General features: G+C 32.2%; 3 pseudogenes across 1 annotated transcript; all 3 read right to left on the reverse strand.

The window, feature by feature from the left end:
• Positions 1 to 1,719: 1,719 nt before the first annotated feature.
• On the reverse strand, positions 1,720 to 3,389 carry LOC149498313 (uncharacterized; annotated as a pseudogene).
• A 1,879-nt stretch (positions 3,390 to 5,268) lies between these two features.
• LOC149498314 (uncharacterized) lies at positions 5,269 to 14,450 on the reverse strand (annotated as a pseudogene). Its single transcript, XR_016319384.1, has 4 exons — positions 13,855 to 14,450; positions 6,520 to 7,052; positions 6,197 to 6,419; positions 5,269 to 6,113 (listed from the first exon to the last, which is right to left on the reverse strand). The product of XR_016319384.1 is annotated as an uncharacterized LOC149498314 (transcript).
• Positions 14,451 to 14,948: 498 nt separating this feature from the next.
• Positions 14,949 to 15,602, reverse strand: LOC149498315 (secreted RxLR effector protein 161-like; annotated as a pseudogene).
• Positions 15,603 to 16,663: the final 1,061 nt, after the last annotated feature.

Genomic DNA, 16,663 nt, shown 5'->3' on the forward strand with positions numbered 1-16,663 from the left:
ACGGTTGTTCTTTTTTTGTTTTTTACGTTTAAATATGGTTGGTCGGTATTAAAAACTTTAAAAAAAAAAAGGTTACATATTATGTATTTTTTATTTAATATTTTAGTGAGAAGATTATATAATGTATATGTAAACAAAATGAATAAATATAATAAAAAAATAATTGAAATCAAATGTAAAAATAAAATTTTATGATTGTAATAAGGTTGGAAAAATAAACTCAAGCTTAGTAAAGTAATTAATCGATAAAGAGAAAAGTTTTTGATATAAAATAATAACAAATTCTATAATTTGAAAGAAAATTTAAAATTTTTTATGGTAATTTTTTTATAAAAATATATATTTATTGTAAAGTAGTATATTAATAAGATTTCTAATTGACTTATACTTATAATTTTTAAATAATTGTTAATTAAGTCGTTCCTTATAAATCTTAAGCTTAATTTTATCCGTCCTCCTTCAAATGAGACATTTTTTTTTGTTGTCCATAATTTTCAAAACGTTCCAATCAAATTATTGTACTTTTAATCTATAACAGTAAAATTCAAAATCAATGAAATCGGTCACTTTTGACTGGATAGTTCTGCTGGCATATGAAATTAGTAAAAAGTGTCATAACTGATATTATTTCAGCCTATTAATAATTTCGCTCCTCATTTATTTAGCTTTTTCTCTCGTATTTTGAAAATCTCTTGACTAAATCTACTGCTCTGAAAAATCTGATCAAGACGAGCAGCGTCCTTGGTTCACTGAATGATCTTTTTCACCTCATCCTCTTCGTCTTTGTTGTCACCATTATCAGGTTCAACTACAACGACAAAGGAGAAAGCTTTCAGAGCATTAAATCTAGTCAAGAGATTTTTTCTCTGTCATTCAAATAATCCTCCACAATGATGACATCTTCCCACTCAGGCTAGGACTCATTGCCTGGAGCAAATTGATGGTGGTCAGCATGGGAAAGGATTTCAGAATGGGCATGATCAAAGTAGTGCTTCGCTGCTTATCCTTGCAGTAGCACTCGATGTCAGCAATGAGAGGGTCGAATGGAATAAACTCATGGTGGAGAGAGTTATTAAAGTCAGAGAAATTAAAAGTGGAGCGAAGCTTAAGACGACAATGAATGTTGTTGGAGGGCTTTGAAGGAGAGTGATAAATCTAGCATGGCAAATAAGAGAAAAATCTCTTACACTATGTTTGGGAAAGGGAGGAAAGAAAACAAGGGAGGAAGGAAAATAAGGATTGATTTTACTATTTATTTTCTTTCCTTAGTTTTCACCCTATGTTTGGGAATGAGAGGAAAATAAATAAAAGAAATTATTTCCTTTGTTTGGAAAACCCTCTTTATGGAGGGAAAAAAAAAATTTATTGCAAATTTACATTTTTATCCTTTATACATATATAAATTAGATATTATGGCACCTCTTATAATTAACTTATAATTGGTTAATTTTTTAATTAATTACAATGACTTAACAATTATAGGTGAAACTATTGCAAGGTCTGCATGCATCATATTTTACATCTAAAAAAATTGAAAGAAAATAACATAAAAACGTAAAGTTAGACAAAATTAGTTAATGTTTAATCCCTTTAATCCCTTTTTTTTTCTTCAAAGGAAAAAAAAAAAAAAATTTATGAGAAAGACAAAGAAAACAAAAAATATATTGGAAAGAAAGTGTCATACATTACTATGCATATGAAAATTTTACATTACGTGAATAGTAGTAACATATTAAAATTCATCATCACTGAACCGACATAAAATTTAAACTTACACATCCACCAAGTATGTTAAATTTGTAACATTCATCTCATTTATCAAGCTAATTTAAAAATTAACACAATATTAAAGCTAATGTCATTCCTTCAACAACTTCTTGCTTTCATGCATTTGAACTTATAGCCCTCATCAACCATTCTAACTGTCTTGCTCTGGGGACACTAAAGAAAGACCGGATTTCTGCAGGATTATTTGACAAGTAAAAATATGCATCCATCAAAAGATCTGAATGCAACCCAATCAACTCCAACTCTGTATATACCTCATCCGCTCGATAGTAATCCGGTCTACCACGTTCATGGATTGAAAGAGATTTTTCTGCATTGCAACAGATTTTTCTGCAATTATAACTGACTTTTCAACAACAACATTTCCTCTTTCTAACACTTCTGACACTCGTTCAATCCCTGTGTTTAGCCTTTCACATTGCTTATCTAACACATCCATCATAGATGCCTTACGCTTTGAGCCTTTTTAAAGAAGATATGCCATGAGAATTAATTGAAGGTGCATACTCTGGACTATTGAAATCATTTAAATTACCTTCATTATTTTGCAGATCATTAGTGAAATTGCCCTCAGTATTAGAGATCAAATCAATTTGTGATGAAGTTCCCTCTCCTTGCCAACGATGCACCTTTTTCTCTTGCACTTCAGCATATTGACCAGTTGCCTGCTGTGTGCCATAAAGTTGATACAGTTTATTATAATTATAAATTGGGGTATGCATCCATTTGCGTGCTTCTGGTTTTTCCTACATACATTGAATATCATCATTTATTCACATTATATAAATAATAAAAGGGCATATTTGAAATATGAAAACTTGTACAATATATTTTTAAAGAATCCTATTATAAGAATAATATAATTTAATTGTTACCTTAATTAGTTGTTCCCAAACATCAGGCTCCGCATCCACTATTTTTGTGACTGGATTTCAAGCAAATCCACTAAGACCATGAAAAAATTATTCCTTTCACCAAATCTAATTTTAAAAAATCTTTATTCTATTTTTTTATATTTGTTTTTTTTTTTGAATAATATGCCCAAATGCATTTCTCAAAACATTCAACATGTTGATAAATGCAGTAGTATTCCATGTTCCATTTGGCCGATTCCTATTTCGATCTTCTTCAAGCATTGCATCTATCAATACATCATCCATTTCAGGTGTCCATACAACATTATCTCTTTTTTAACTTGTTCTAGCATTATCAGCATTTCTTTTTGTTCTATCCATGTCCAATCTGTAAAGCATTAATTCATTGACTTTTCAATAATAAAACTCACTTTACAACCTTTAAATGTTAATATAACACAACATATAAACAACGTAGCGAATATAAACTATAAACTCAAAACAATAATAAGTACGTTTCATTGAATATTTAACACCAAATATATAATAGTTATGCAAGTAGCAAATTAATCTATTCATACATAATTAACTTACAAGTTATTGGATAACTATTCTAGCTGTATTCTGTTAATAGAGATAAATATAGTTTGTATTGTATTATATCTGTAACACCTAAATTCTCTCTACAATGTATTATAAATAGGAGTACTCTGTATCAATAAGACTTACAAGAGAAATATTATTCATAACCGCCTTACATGGTATCAGAGCCTTAGGGTTCCAAATTCTTTTTTTTTTTTTTTTTTTCTGTCTTCCATCTTTTCTTTGCGTTTTTCTGGCTAAATTTCTGTGTCTTTCTATCATAATGGTCACTCCTCCCTCAACACCTCCTTCCATTACTCAGAATACTGGTGTGTCGTCTTCTTCTGCTATTCCTTCTATAACTCATCCTTCCTTTTCTGTTTCAAATATCAGAAATTATGTTAGTGAAACCCTGTCTTTCACAAACTATCTGGTGTGGAGATCACTTATGGTACCCGTGCTTCAAGGGTACAATGTCTATAGTCATATTGATGGTTCTGAACAATCTCCTGCTGAGAAAATTACTGTGGATGGTGTTTCAATACGTAATCCAGAGTTTGTGTCATGGAAGCAAGTTGATTCTCTTGTCCTCTCATGGATCCAAGCTACGGTTAATTCTGAAATTTTGAGAAGTCTTATTCAACCTAATGTCACACTTACAGCGAAGCAAGCCTGGGATTCTATTGAAACTCTGTTTAAAGATCAGGCACATGCCAACTTGTTTGTTGAGCCAACTTGTTTCACACAAGCAAATAAAGATCCACAATGGAAGAAGGCAATGTCAGAGGAGTATAATGCCTTGTTAAATAACCAGACCTGGTTACTTGTTCCAAAGCCGCAAAGTGGTAATATCATTGGGTCAAAGTGGGTTTATCGTGTCAAGCTTCGATCTGATGGAAGTTTAGAGCGATACAAAGCACGTTTGGTGGCTCAAGGTTTTGCGCAGAAGGCTGGACAAGATTATGATGAAACTTTCAGTCCAGTTGTTAAATCAACAACTATTCGAACTGTGCTCTCTTTGGCAACTTGGAGGGACTGGCCGATACATCAATTAGATGTCAAAAATGCGTTTTTGCATGGAGTGTTAAAGGAAGATGTTTATATGCAACAACCTCGTGGGTTTGTTCATCCAGAATTTCCAGATTATGTCTGTAAGCTTCGAAAAGCACTTTATGGCTTAAAACAGGCACCGAGAGCGTGGTTTGAACGCTTTACTTCTTATCTTCAACTATTGGGTTTTCAATGTAGCCGTGCTGATAATTCTATGTTTATTTTGCGAAAGGGAGAGGATATGGCAGTATTGCTTCTGTACGTTGATGACATTATTCTAACTGCTTCATCTGGTTTATTGTTAGAACAGATTTTGGCTTCGTTGAAGGATGAATTTGCGATGACAGACCTTGGAACATTGCATTATTTCTTGGGGATTGCAGTTACGAAAAACTCATCTGGTCTATTTATGCATCAAACGAAATACATCTTGGATTTATTAAAGAAGTCAGGCATGGAGACAGCGAAACCTCTCTCAACACCAGTGGCAATTAATGATGTGCTTACTTCTTCAGTTGAAAGCCCACTTTGTTCGGATCCTCAACTATATCGCAGCATAGTGGGTGCGCTGCAGTACTTGACATTCACAAGACCTGATATCATCTTTGCAGTAAATCAAGTATGTCAATATATGCATTCACCACGTGAAAAGCATTTACACGCTGTAAAACGAATCCTTCGTTATCTTCGAGGAACATCAAACTATGGGTTACAATTGTATAAAGGAGGCGAACCATGTTTAACAGCTTATTCAGATGCGGATTGGGCAGGATGCCATGATACCCGTCGATCCACAACTGGATTTTGTGTTTATTTTGGCAGCAACTTGATTTCATGGTCCTCTAAGAAGCAAGCAACAGTTTCTCGATCAAGTGCGGAGGCTGAATATCGAGCAGTTGCGAGTTGTGTAGCAGAATTGACATGGATTCGGTATTTGTTACATGAATTAAATGTTACCTTGAAGGACAGACCTGAAGTTTTTTGTGACAACATAAGTTCAACATACATGGCAGCCAATCCAGTTCAACATGCTAGAACTAAGCATATTGAATTAGATATTCATTTTGTTAGAGAAAAAGTAAGTGCAGGCCAGCTAAGTGTTAGACATATTCCGTCAAAAGAACAGACAGTAGACTTATTCACGAAAGGATTGACAGCACAACGTTTTCAGTTTTTGCGAAGCAATCTCTGTGTTCAACCACACATCGATTGAGGGAGGGTATTGGATAACTATTCTAGCTGTATTCTGTTAATAGAGATAAATATAGTTTGTATTGTATTATATCTGTAACACCTAAATTCTCTCTACAATGTATTATAAATAGGAGTACTCTGTATCAATAAGACTTACAAGAGAAATATTATTCATAACCGCCTTACACAAGTTACATCGATAATCATGCCACATTTCTAAAGCTATATTGTCTCATAAAACCATAGCTTGTCTAGAATCATCATCATTATTTTGTGCACCAGTACCCATATGTCTATTTAATTCATTTTCAACAAGCTCTCGATCAACTTCTGCGATTAATTCTTCATTCGGATCCACTTCCATTAGAAAGTTATGAATTATACAACATACTAATACTATTTCAATAATGGTTTCAAATGAGTAATTAGGTTTAGTGCCTCTAGCTATAATTAGAAATCTTTTCTTCAAAACTGCGAAAGCTCTTTCAATGACATTATGTACAGATGCATGACGGTGGTTAAATAATTCTTTGGCATTCTGAGGTCCACGTCTTGAGTATTCTTTCGGATGATGATGCACACCTTTATAAGTAGTGAGCAATCCATTACATAATGGGAATCCAGCATCCACAAGGTAATATTTACCTACCCAAAAGGTTAATAAATGAATGTATGTCATTTAACATAGATTTATTTATTTTAATATTTTTGATAAATATGATGCTTACCTATGGAATTATAAGCTTATCATCTCTAGGTAATGCATTTTTAGTATTTTCGAATCCGATGGGTCTCTTCCCATCCAGGCAACACATAAGTAAATTTCATATCAAACGAACATGCAACTGAAACATTTTGTGTTGGCCAATCTTTTCTCCCCCGAAATTTAGGCGCTTCCTCTTTTGAAACATTTACGTGTATATGTGTACTGTCAATTGCACCCACACAATCCTGTATGCAAAATTTCACATTCATCTAATTACCTATATCTTATATGGATTATGAGTAATGTAAATTATTATCCATATTTGTATCGGGTTTGATTTCTTACCTTGAAGTACAGATAAAATCTATTGTCATTAAACACTTGGGCAGGAACTTGAGTGCCGGTAGGTTGTTTTAGGAATTCAGCTTCTAGAGTAATCACAACTCTGAGCATATTGTGAAAATGACGACTTACCATCTCACCAGAATGTTGGAAATAGAAAGCCACTGCTCCATTTTTAAAATTCTAAACTAAGATGTGAAGAAATTTTGCTACTTGTTCTTCAATTGTTACAGGTTTATAATCTTTCAATAAACCAGTTGCTCTTAGTTTCCCACAAAGTTGGCAAAGTGCATTTGGACTCCTACGTTTCAGAGCACGACATTCTTGTTCGTTGTTAGTAAGTTGAGCCGCATTAACTTTCTGTCAATATTATCAGTAGGACTTATCCCCACAACTAATGATTGCATGTCCAATAGAAATAAAAGTGTACAATATAACAAATAAGTTGGACCACAGCCATAATCCTTTGTCTTTGCCAACTGTCCGTCGTGTTTCTCCATCTCCATGTATATTGAAAGCCTTGTAAATCAGTTCCTCTACATTTTAAGTTAGATCACTGATCATAGTGTCTTCCCCATCCATTTACAAACTACATGACCATTGCACCATTTTTAATTATATAATAAAAACAAAAAATGAAAATTATTATTACTAATATTTCCTATTTCTATGGCAAATTAGTTATCTATATGTTTTCATAACTTACAGGTAAGGTAAATAACATTTAACAAGTAATACAAAAAATTAAAAACAATCAGGTTAAAAGACTAAAAAACAAATAGGTGCGACTAAGAAAGAAGACATTTGAGAGTTATATCCAAGCTAGCATAATATTTAAATAATATTTAAGAAATAAAATTGTTAAGAGAGAAGGCATCTAAGAGTTATATCCAAACTATATAATATTTAAGAGGAAAAATGAATGAAAAAATACGTGTAAAAATTCCTTCTGGTTTTTATATTCAAACTAGTTGTAAATTTAAGAAGTGACTACTTCGATACCTGAAAGTAGAAATACCTTAATGAGAAAGCACAAAATGATCTCCAATACAAATTGATTGATTAATACTCCGGTTCGGGAGATAAATTATCAGTCAATAAAATGGGCTTAAGCAGAAAGTAGGTTATTGTATTCAGATGCTCGCTTGGCAGGAACCCCAACTACTACTTATTTGGTGATTTATGTGTAATTATTAAATAAATAAATAAAAGTTATTAATCTTATCTATCTAATTTGTGACCAATAAAAATTTAAATTTAAAAGTTCCAATAAATTATTAGATAAAGTTTAATTAAAAATTTGATAATGTACCAATCAGGTAAAAGCAGTTTCAACTTACCCAGTAAAGCTAAATCAATAATTTTTGCCAAAATGTAATTCTTAAAAAACCTAACTAAAAACCACAGGTTTACACAATCAAAATTTCAAACCATAAATGAGTACAAGAAAATCCAAACTGAATAACAGAAATGATAATGGTAATTCGTTTTGACATATTCAAAATGAATTCAATTATTTACTATTCATTCTCACAGTTACATTCATAAAAGAAAATACCACCATTTCCGTGTATATGGTCTCTAAGATGTTTGGTTTTGTTGCCTGAAACTGCTAAACTAATTGGTTGAAAGTACTTCAAAAAATAACAAATCATAATTTATTAGTTGTGAAGTGTCTTGTCTTTTAAAAGCATAATTTCTCTTCCATTTTATTATAAATAGTAATTTCATCATCTCATACAACTGAGAAAATCATTAATGGTTTATATAATTCAACATTATCTTTAAAATTCACTAATGGGGCTTCAGAAGGTGGTTGCATTCGTAGGAATAAGAATCAAAATACTAATTACAATTTATTTTCAAGACTTAACTTTGAGAAGCTTAGTTTGATTATGCTTGTAACTCAATCAACTGCTGGTGAATGGTGAAAAACAATACTTCTATTTTTCTGTACTAAAAGAGGAATAGCATGACTTATGAAGCGAGAAATTGTTTTCCATGTCATTATTCATGTTGAAAGATTTCATATAAACCAGTACATGAGCTAATGAAATACATTAATTTAACAAATGGATCAAACATACATATTCCATACAATCTATACAACTGTATTGCAAACTTTATTGATTTCTCAATCTTCACATGCATATTATGTTAAATATAATTACTAATTAATAAAACTTCTCTAAGAGAACAACTAATCAGTTTAATGACTTTAAGCTTTCAAAAATTACAGTCTTATATATTATCTTCATTACCTTCTCCGAAAAACCATCAGAAGGGGTTATTTCAATAAAATCGATTCTGGGTAGGATTTCTAGCAGGTCTCATAGAAGGCAAACTAAAATGGTGATAATCTTGCGGATTGAGAAAAGCGACACCATATTTATTTCACAATTTTTTACAGAGTTGTGATATAAAAATACAAATAATCATAGTTTTAATAATATTTTAAATAAAGAATACCATACCCATTATGTCTCAAGAACAACTAGCGGATGTATCAAATTCTCGAGAAGGGAGGTGGAGGCTGTGAGATCGAAGAACACACCCTTTCTACAGTTAGATCTTCTATCTTTGAATGGGAGAGAGAATGAAAATAAGCATTTAGCCAAAATGGTATCTGTGAAATTATTAGAAAGAGTAAAGAGACTGATTGTGGTATGTGGAGTGAACGATCAGTGTGCGACTAAAATGGTGGAGCTACAGTCACGCTTCAATTTGGGAAAGATAATGGTATAAGAGTTTACTCAGTTTTGGGCATTAAAGTAATTTCATGTTGCATAGTGAAATTTCCACCCCTCTTTCCCCAATTTCCTTCCAGCTTGGAGAGAATGCATCTGGGTGGGCGCGGGAGAAAAATACCCGTTAAAATCATTCGTTCCATATTTTCTACCACCTTTCCAAACAAAGGAAAATGACTTTCCCCTCTTATTTTCTACCCAAATATTTCTTCCTCCCCTTTTCCAAATAGAGTTAATGTCATGTAGACACAATGTGATCAAATTTTAGAAACTGATCACTATGCTTGAAATTAGAGATAAAAGACAAATAGGAGAGAGAAAAAGCTAAATAAGTGAGGAGAGATAAAGTATTAATGGTTGATGCGGCATTGTTAAATAATCTAAAGTTACCTAATTATTTTCAATATCCATAACTCAATCTAGACATCTTCATAGATTCCTCATCTTCTCGTGACTTGGAGACATTTTAAGACACAGGTGACTTAAACTCAATAAGTAGGATTAGATATCTCTGTCATCCCATACATCCACATAAATGTTATCGTAGATTTAGCTTAGCCATTCAACTATTATAAAATGAGCAGACATTGTGTATGTACAACACTCACAACCATTTTAAATAGTCATAATAAGTGGTAATTGGTTTGTGATGTCATTGACCCTATGGACCAAACACAACCAAACATGCTCCATATATCCAAACTAGAATTCAAATCCTATGGTCCTTATTATATGCACTCAGGTAGCCAACCCTCATTCTGGCTTAATGGGCTTGGCCCGACTAAATATTATTTTATTTTTATTTTGTTTTGTTTTTATCAATGATGCGCTTCAGGTTATGGAATGCACAAGGGGAGACAATACTCTCCCCATTTACGGCTAATTCCACAATTGTGACCCACATCATCCTAACTCCATGATCCAGTAAAAACATTTCATATTCATTCATAAGAATCATAGCACAGGAAATATAAAATAATATATATATATATATACACACAAACATGTGAGTCCCGTATATGTATGGCACAACCCAAGAGGGGGGGTGAATTGAGTTTTCTAAAAAATAAAATTGAACTTTTAAAATAAAACTCAGAATTCTAAGTGCAACGGAAAAATTAATGAACTTGTGAAAATAAGTTATGAATTAGAACTTTCTCACAATGTTCTATTCAGGAAAAATAGAAAGACTATGCAAAGTGCAACTATTAGTTAGAACTGCTTCACAATGTCTTATTCAATATCAAAACTGCTTTATGACGAAAAGCTATTGTGGTTAGAACTTTCTCATAAAGTTTAGCAAATTAGAGAAGACTCATGTGAGAGACAGTTATCGAAATTAGAACTGCTTCACAAAGCTTTAATCAAGTTTAGAAGACTGATTAGAAACCCAAATAGTAAAATATACTGAATATAAAAGAACTGTTTAGAACTTGGTATATTCACTTTAGCAGAATTCCAGAGTTCTAATGTTAAGAGAAGATAAGACTTATTTCAGTTATAGAACATCAACACCATTCACAACTTTACATTTCTAGAGTACAAATAGAAGTGTGAGTAAAATAGTATCAAGCAAAACTTCAGGAAATAAAAAGATCAACACAGTGATTTATAGTGGTTCGGCACTTACTCGTCTACATCCACTCCCCAAGACTCATCTTGAGATCCTCAACTATGTTATCTCTTTTCAAGGGTAAGAGACAAACCAACAGTACAAGGCAATAGATCAACCCCTAGATCTACCCTTTTTCCCATTAGATTTTCCAAAGGTTCTAGTTAACCTCAACCCTTTCTATTTTTGGCAGAGTGCAGAAACTCAATTCAAGACATTAGAATCTCTCTCACAGAGAAGGTTACTTGATAACCTCGTTCACAATAACTTCTTACCTAAGCTATTACACAAATGTTTATCAAATAAAAATCTGCCTACTAAAGATTACAGAATCTAAATAGACAGACAAAAATGCAAATATAAACACAGGAAAAACAGTTTTTCAGATTAGAAAATCGTTTAGAAAACAAAACTGTTTTTCAAAAGAAGTTGTTATAAAAATTCTTTTCTCTTTTAAAGATAAAATCGTAAAGTATAAAGATGAAAAGAAATAGGGGGGGGGGGTAGAGAGTAAGTTTTGAGAGATAAAAAAAAATATGATCAATAGGTGAATACTCTTAAAACGAAAACTCTTTCTTCCACATTTTTCAAGAATGAAAACATCTTTTTTAGAGAGGTCTGTGACTCTCGTATTTAGAAAGTGAATATTTCTTTTTCAATCAGAATATTTGCTTTCTTTATTTAGAAGATACGGAAACCTTAGTTACCAAAAAAAAAAAAAAAATCAATCGTTTTATCCTTTTGGTAAGTAAATAGGGGACGATCTTTCTTTCTTTTAAAATAAAGATTTTCGAAAGCAAATTATTTGAAAAGTATTTTTCGAAAAGATTCTACGTACTAAAACGAATTAAAATAAGATTTTTCTTCGTTTTAGGTAAGAAGATAAATCAAGATTCTTAGATCTTCAAAAAAAGTTTTGTTTCCGAAATTGAAATGTATTAGGTCTTTATTCGATTTATTCTTATTACCAAAATTGTTAGAGACAAGGTCTCTTTAATTTAGGTAATTCGAATATTTCGAATCTTTTAAGAGAAATTGAAAAATAATTTTTAACGAAAAGATTTATTTTTGAAGAAACTATTTTTCGAAAAATAATTCTGATGAGAGAAAAATTAATTTTTGTGCGTATAATTGAATTTTCTCTCTATCTTACAAGGAATCCTAAAAGTCTAACCACTAGGGTCTTCGGATGTCTTCATAACCTTTGGATTTGTAGGACTTGCCTTGTTCGTTTATTACTTTTCATATGTATTTTGTATAAAATATTATTATCACAAATAATATAATTTAAATTTATTTATTTTGTTTTAATCCTCAAAATTTCGAGATTAGAATTTGACCCTTGAGCCAACAATCTCCCCCTTTTTGATGATGACAAAACCAATAAATTTAGCAAACATAAAACATGTGCTCCCCCTAAATTTTATGCATAAAAAAATGTAAATTCTAAGTATGTCAAATGATCTTAATATTAAGCGAATTTAGAACATGTATTATGCTCCCCCTGAATAGATGCAATAATAAGTATTTATGAAATTTAGAGCTAGGAAAACATTTTAGAAACTGATTTAGAACTAGCAAAAATAGACAAGATATTCTAAGTTCTAATAATCAGAGCATAAGAATAGAATAGAAACTGATATTAGGAATAAAACAAAAGATCTTAAGTCTAACCTGCAGAGTAGTCGTTAGAATAAGGATCTAAGTTCTAAGACACTCAGTTCATCATGTAAAAATATATAGCTCACCAAATAGAACATATAGATCACACAAATTAGAAAATAGTAAGCAATTAGATATAAGTACTAAGGTTACCACACATCAGCAGAGTACGTACTTAATCATCAAAATATCCTGTGTTCTCTCCCTTTTTGTCATCATACAAAAGGGTTAGTAAAGATCAGAGCATAATAAAAAGAAATAAACAGAATTCAAACGATATAACCTACAGAGATAAAGCAAAAAAAAAAATTGTTCACAACACAAAAAATCAGAGAGGCTTGGGGTCAGTTCTAAGTCTCTTAGAACTTTTTAGATTTTGAGCAGGAGTTGTTTCAGCAGAACTTTCTGGTCGTTTAGAAGAAGGGTGCAAAGGAGGCTTTCTTCCATGAGTCTTATGTTTACCCGCAGTGTGCTTGAATTTCTTTGGTTTCTCTGAGGTAGGAGTGTAGGGTGTTCCCTTTACTTTCAAAGTAGTTAGCTTCCTTTCATTGACATCTTTCATTCTTTCCAAGGACTCAATGAGAGACTGATTATAGTCAATCACAGTCTTGCAATGTTTTATTGCCTCATTAAGCTCCTTATTATGCTCTTCTATAAGCTCTTTTTCCATTCTTCCTAGCATAGCTTCTCTACTCCTTTGAGCTGATAAGAACTCAGATTCTTTTTCAATTTTGACCTCAGTTGACCTGTCTTCATCACTCAATTCCAGTTTTTTTCTCTCAGCATCACTAGTTTCTTCTATTTTCTTTCCTTTCCCTACCTTTTCGAACTCCTTTTTCTCTTCTGTTTCTTCCCCTTTTTCTGATTCTACTTCCTCTTCAGCTATTTTCTCTTTTTCTGTCTCTTCCTTTTTTTCCTCTTCTAATTTCTTTTCTTTCTCTTCTTCTTTCATTTTCTCTTTCTTTTCTTCCTTCTCTGTTTCTCCCAATTTAGCTTTTCCTTTTTCTTCTTTCTTCTTCTTTTTTCTCAGCCTCTTCTTTTTCTTTCTTTCCTTTCTTAGCTTCTTCTTTTTCTTTCTCTTCTTTCTCTTCTTTTTCTTTTTCTTCTTCTCCTTCTTCATCTTTCATTTTTAATGACCCACTGTCTAGCTTTGAAACATTGCAACCATCACTTTCATTTAAATTAACATCTAGAAATTCAAACACTAGTGTAAGTACCATTCCATAGGACAGTTTCTTAGGGTTATTCTGCATTTTGTCAAAGATGGTATGACACAGGTTGAAAAATTTCTTCTCAACTATGTGCCACATAATGCACAGTTCAACCTGATTTACATATATAAGTGAAGCGCTTTTGGGATAAATATAATGCACAATCAATTTGTATAGACATTTCATGCTATCCGTCAAATTTGAGCATTCAATAGTGCCCTGTTTGTCTACAGAACCCCTCTTGACAATTTTCTTAACAAACTCTTCCTTTTTGTATTCACTAACCCTAGAAATATCCTTAATCTTCGTTACACTAGACCCAGTATTTGGCAAATTAAAAATTTTGCTCAAGTCAGCATAAGAGAACGCTTTGATTTCACCCTCAAGTTTTACAGTGATCGACTCTATTCCACTAACCTTAAGAGAACCGTAAAACTCTTTGACTAAACTCTCATAACATAGTTTGTTTAACGACAGAAAATCCATCCAACCTTGAGACTCAAAGAGTTCCTTGAAATTAAACTCAGCACTCCCGAAAAATTTCCAGTCAATGACATATGAACGCATGAGAGGATATGGTGAAAGAACAGATTTACCTTTGTCGCGAGCCCTAACTACTTGTTTCTTTGAAGTAGCAGTTTTCGCTTTTTCTTCCTTTAGTTCCTCATCTGGCTTTTTCTGTTTTGACTCCTTTTTGCTCATATTTCTTTGATAGTTCTTTTAGGAGTTGGAGTTCTTATTCAATTAGAGAGTCGGAAGAGGAGGTGAAACTTGATTCAGCCATTGTCGAGGTTTTTGACACAAAGAACAACTTAGGGTTTTGTTAACAAGAGAGCGAGAGAGAAATATAGAGCAGTTAATAGAGAGACAGGAATGTTTAAGTTGTGAAATAGATTTTAGGGAAAAATAAAACGAAAATAAAAGACAGTTTTTAGAGAAATTTAAATCGACAAATAAAATAAGAATAAAACCGCCAAAAACTAAGGACACAAAACATAATAAAACAAACACACACAATAAATTGATTGTTTTTGAATTTGGTCTAAAGCAAGATTCTGATAGTGACATTAGAAAGTCATATCAGAGCAATACGCATTTCTTTTTAGATAAAAATGTTTTTCACACATATACAGAATAAAGTATTAGAACATAGCAGGTCTTTCACTTTCGAATATAGAAAGCAGTTTAGGAGTTCTAAAGTTAAGAGTTTAGAACTAGCATACTGAGTTCTCTTCTAATTAAGCAGAATTGACTTTCATTCAAAGTTTTAGTAAAGATATTTGCCAATTGCTTTTCTATCGGAATGAACTCAATCACTATGTCACCTTTTTGTACATGATCACGTATGAAGTGATGTCTGAGTTCTATGTGCTTGGTTTTAGAATGCTGAACTGGATTTTTAGATAAATTGATGGCGCTTATTTTGTCACACTTTATTGGTATTGTTTCTAATTTCAGTCCATAGTCTGCCAGTTGTTGCTTGATCCATAGAACTTATGCAACACAGCTTCCGGCAGCAACATGTTCTGCTTCTACAGTAGAGAGAGCAACTGATGTCTGTTTCTTGCTAAACCATAATACAAGGGTGCTACCTAGAAACTTGCAAGTTCCAGACGTGCTTTTTCTATCTATTTTACTCCCTGCAAAATCAGAACCACTATACCCAACAAGATCAAATGTATGTCCTTTAGAATACCACAGACCCAGATTAGAAGTTCCACAAAGATATCTTAAAATTCTTTTTATAGCAATTGAATGAGATTCTTTGGGACACGATTGAAATCTAGCACATAGACAAACACTAAAGTGTATGTCTAGTCTGCTTGCCCTTAGATATAGTAAAGAACCAATCATACTTCTAAATAACTTGATATCCACGTCCTTACCTTTTTCATCTTTTTCTAATTTTGAGGATGGACTCATTGGTGTACTATATACCTTGGCATTTTCCATTTTGAATCGTTTCAACAATTCTCTAGTATATTTTTCTTGATTTATGAAAATTCCATTTTCACATTGTTTGATTTGAAGTCCAAGGAAGAAGTTTAATTCTCCCATCATACTCATTTCGAACTCTCCCTGCATAATCTTAGAAAATTCCTTACAAAGGAGATTATTAGTAGATCCAAAGATTATGTCATCAACATAAATTTGTACAACTAGAATGTCATGTGCTTTATTTTTGATAAATAGTGTTGTATCAACCTTTCCTCTTGAAAAACCATTTTCTAATAGAAACTTACTTAATCTTTCATACCAAGCTCTAGGAGCTTGCTTCAAACCATAAAAAGCTTTTGTAAGTTTGTAAACATGATTAGGTTTATCAAAAATTTCAAAACTAGGAGGTTTTTCTACATACGCTTCTTCATTTAGAAAACCATTTAGAAAAGCACTTTTCACATCCATTTGATACAACATGAAGTTTTTAAAACATGCAAATGCACAAAGCATTCTAATGGCCTCAAGTCTAGCAACCGGGGCAAAGGTCTCATCAAAATCGATGCCTTCCTCTTGGTTGTACCCTTGAGCCACTAATCTTGCATTATTTCTCACAACATTACCTTGTTCATCAAGCTTATTTCTAAACACCCATTTTGTTTCAATAATAGAATGGTTTTTAGGTCTAGAAACAAGTTTCCAAACTTGGTTTATCTCAAATTGATTTAGCTCTTCTTGCATAGCAAGAATCCAACTTTCATCATTTTGAGCAACTTCTAAATTTTTAGGTTCTAATTGAGAAACGAAAGCAACATTACCAAAATATCTTTTATATTGAGCTCTAGTCATCATCCTTTCTAAAGGATTATCCATAACGTCTTCTTGGGGATGATACTTATGGAATCGTCATTCTTTCGGTAATTGAGAATCTTCATTTTCTGTTTCTGGCATTTGATTTTCAACAATATTCTGATCTT

This window comes from Jatropha curcas, chromosome 2 (genome assembly GCF_041381405.1).
Source record: "Jatropha curcas cultivar XTBG-Jc1 chromosome 2, XTBG_Jcur_1.0, whole genome shotgun sequence".
Lineage (NCBI taxonomy): Eukaryota > Viridiplantae > Streptophyta > Magnoliopsida > Malpighiales > Euphorbiaceae > Jatropha > Jatropha curcas.